At 41.7% G+C, this 3,921-nt stretch overlaps 1 protein-coding gene across 1 annotated transcript in view; it reads left to right on the top strand.

The window, feature by feature from the left end:
* The first annotated feature begins 1,400 nt into the window (after positions 1-1,400).
* LOC111744616 (myomegalin-like) overlaps positions 1,401-3,921 on the top strand; it is a 91,825-nt gene continuing 89,304 nt past the window's right edge. The window contains exon 1 of the mRNA XM_023535319.1: positions 1,401-1,643. The gene's annotated coding sequence lies outside the window, so the exon portion shown is untranslated. The remainder of the gene's footprint in view (positions 1,644-3,921) is intronic.

Below are 3,921 nucleotides of genomic sequence, written 5' to 3'. Positions count from 1 at the left end.
AGTAAAAGGCCTCAGAAATCACCTAAGTGAGTCACCCTTTCAAAAGCTGGGATCTCTGTTACATCTATCATGAGAGGGTAGAAGGGTAGCCTTGCTAGAACTTCCAGTAACTGGGCATTTCACTCCCTACTGGGGCAACTTCTAGACAGTTCCACTTGACGAAGCATTACTCTCTCTCTTTTCATTGGTGTCCCCATCTCTAAAATAGGCATATTATCTGCCTCCGGGGATTTTTGTGAATATTAAATGAGAAAATGTAGGTGCACAGTTTTTGTAAATTAAAAAATGAAATTATACAAATGTATTTATTATTACTTATATTAATAACAACTACTGTTTATTGTTTCAATTGGTATTTGCATTAACAGAAGCACTGCTAAGTGCTTTATGGATACTAATTATTTAACCTTTAATAGTAGAGACCTACTATTAAACAACCTACTGGATTGTTTGGTTAAACAACCTACTGGATTGTTTGGATAAAAAGCCTTAGAGAGTAATTTTTCCAAGGTGACACAGCTAGTAGTAATGAAACAGGATTTGAGCTGAGGTTAAACTCCAAAGCCCCTGCAACTCTGTCTTAATATTTAATCGTAAGTTAAAGAAATTATGCCTTTGTTACCTTTTTTATAGCTCTACAGCTATTAGAAAACTGGTATTATTTCCGGAGAAGATTTTGGGAGGGATACCCAATAACAGTGGTCCCAACCTTTTTGGCACCAGGGACAGGTATTCTTATGAGAATTTAATGCTAGATGAGCTGAGGTGGAACTGAGGTGGTATTCCTAGCTCTGGGGAGTGGCTGCAAATACAGATGTAGCTTGACTAGCTGGCCTACTGATCATCTCCTGCTGTGCCTACCAGTTCCTAATAGACCACTGACCGGTACGGCTCTGCAGCCTGGGGGTTGGAGACCCTTGCCCAATAAGACCTAATGCTTGACTCCACGCTAAAGCTGAGATAAGATACAGATAATACAAAGAAATTGGTAGTGCCATTAACAGATAGTGAGAAAGTGAAACAGAAGGCAATCCTTGCTTTTGGAGGCTAAATTGGTAAAATCATAATATCTTAAATTTAGAACAGCCCATACATATAATGTGATCTAACTTCCCATCTTCCCACTCGACAAGATATGCCTTCTACCATAGTTATTTTAAAAACTGAAAGCTTTCTTACAGATTAGTAAAACGCTGCTGCCCTGAGCCACCTGTCTTCAGTCCCCCAAATTATTCTGGTTGTGGCGCCTCAATTCATCCAGATCAGGTTCTGATTGGTCAGTTTCCTTGCCAGTCAGCTCCAAAAGCTCCTCCTCCTAGTGGCCATTGGCTACTCTCTGGAATTTAGACCGGCCCCGCCTCCGCGTTGGCGTGCGCCCTTCGGCCACGCCTCCAGTCCGCTGCCGGCTAAGGTCTGACTGGGCTGGGAAGCGACGCCCCGCTTGGAAGTGGGGACACTGCCCGTGCTGGAGGTTATTTTGAATTCTCATCCCTGACTAAACCTTCTTACAGTGCGAGCTCCGTGAAGGGATGAATTTGTCTTGCTCATTCTTGAAGTCGCTCGCAGACCTTACCCGGTCCAGACATTCACGAGAAAGTAGAGATTTGAGGGAGGAAAGAGGAGAAAAGAACAAAGTGCGCATTGTAAGTAATGTGAAAGCCCCTGTTTACAATAATTACTACTTTAAGTAGCCTGCTTCAAATATCGAGCCTTAGCAAAGCCTTCTTTCTAGAAGCTACCTCATGAAACTACGTCTTTCATCGTGACCGTCCGGTTTCCCTGCTTTGACAGGAAAGGCAGGCAGCGAGCAGGCCCAGCTTGGGGTTTGGGGTAGAGAGCGGGGGTGACAGGGATAGTTGCAGTAGTTTCTATAGCATCTAAATATTAATTTTTAACAGATTCCTTCCTCCTCCCCCTCCTCCTCGCCTTCCCCCAACCTCTAAACCCCTTCAGAGCAGAAAAATGTGGTCACTTATTCCCCAGAGTCTAGTATCCGGTACCTGAAACCTAGCACATGCTCAGTTAATGTTTGTCGAGTAAATGACGGAATGAATAGCATGCTCACGGATTGAGACAGTACTTCATTGGTTGTATACAGTGCAATTCCCAGTGGTACTGTACGAAGTGAAGACATATCTATCACCATTCCCTTCGTCCAATTAGTTATTCAACAAATATTTATCGTTTGAGGACAATGGGCTAAGATTGGCAGGCACTGGATTATACAAAGACACACGTTTGCTGGTAGAGGTTACATTCTACCTGGCTCTGTCTCTCTTCTGTTATTCCTCAACCCACCTTCACCCCCATTGCCTTTCCACCCCGCAATCTGGAATCATAAAACCCTTGGGTAGCGATTTTTTTTTTTTTACTCCCTGAGTATTTACCTAGATTGTCCCTCAGATCTGCAGTCCTGCTTCCTTTCAGTGGAGTCCAAGAGGATTGAGTTGTTCCTAGCAACTATTACAATTTCCTGACCTTAGGTGCTGTTGTCTCAACAATTTCCACTGATGGTTGGCTTCCTCCTCTCATAGTCCTTCAGCTCCTGTTTCTTTATCGGACCCCCTCTTTTCCACCCATAATTGACTGGTATTTTAGAAATTAGTGAACCACTCTCTCTCTGAGTGATTTACTTTACCATCTTAAGGGTCAGATCTTTCAGTTATTATTAGTCTTTGTTACCCTCCTTGTTAAAAACATATTTTAACATATATTTTTACATATTATATGTATGTACATCAGCACGACATAGTCAGCTTTACCTGCCAGAAAACTGAATCCAGTATGAGATTAAATGTGACAAAGTGGAGCACAACATAAGTTGCTGCTAATACTTTCTTATGGTGAATTCTCTGTCTTCCAGAGACACAGTTTTTTTTTATCAGTTTCTTGTGGTCATCCTTCCCCCGCTACCTGGCCAACCCTCTCACTCCAGGGCCTTTTTCTCTCTATTTTGTTAGGGATATGATCCTCAGGTTCTGGAAATCTGACAGTCAGACCCAAAGTTCTATGTGCCATTTCTCTAAGGAGGCCTGCCTCAGAGACTTTAGGCAGATGATAACCAACATCCCTGAAACAATTCTTTTTTCTTTAATCTGCTATTTATTTATGCTATTTATTTATGTGATATTCTTGGGAATATTACAATGGCACCTTGAGTCAGAGTTTTAGGAGAGAAAGACAATTCTCTCTTCTTTAAGTTGAGATCAAATTGAGAAATAGGCATAGGAACCAAACAGAAAAATAATTACACTACATTTATTACTGTTCAAACTAAGTGGGGAACATGGGTTTAGATCTGTGATGACCTAAAGGTCTTACTAAGATTTTACTCCAGAATTGGGCAGACTTACCCATCTAGCTGGGAAACAGCAGGCCTTTCCCAAAGAGGCAGGCAGGCTCCTTAGCACATGGCAGAGAGCACACTAGAATGTACCTGCACTGAGGCCAGCATCTTCTCAAAAATACTCACCTATTATTGGGTACAGCCCTATGCAGAGGAGGACTTAGGCCTTAACAGGGGGCAAAAGTGATTGTAGCACCTTTGTTTTCTGCGGGTTCAGCTGTGATGAACTTCCAGCTCCTCTCTCTGCCAGCCTTTAGCTGGGAAGACGTACCACAGTACACTTTGTGTGCAGGATTCGACTTTTGTAAATTTTGTGTGATATAATGCCTTTCTTATTAGCCTCTTCATTCTGTATGTTGTATCTCGGTTTATGAGAAAACACTTGCTCCAAAACTAAAATTATTCATTTTTTGTATTACTTTGGGGATATAGGATGTGTATTTTTGTTGGTATCTTTCATTTTTGTTGCCCCAAACGGCAAAACCTCAGCTTAACTTACTATAATTGAGTTTAGGTTTTTAGCAAGTTTTATGTTGCTGCTTGATTTTTTTTCAATATGCTCCATGAAAAAAAGT

The sequence above is a fragment of the Pteropus vampyrus genome, unplaced genomic scaffold (genome assembly GCF_000151845.1).
Source record: "Pteropus vampyrus isolate Shadow unplaced genomic scaffold, Pvam_2.0 Scaffold6, whole genome shotgun sequence".
Lineage (NCBI taxonomy): Eukaryota > Metazoa > Chordata > Mammalia > Chiroptera > Pteropodidae > Pteropus > Pteropus vampyrus.
Note: the sequence above shows the minus strand (reverse complement) of the source record. Positions and strands in the feature narration are given on the sequence as shown.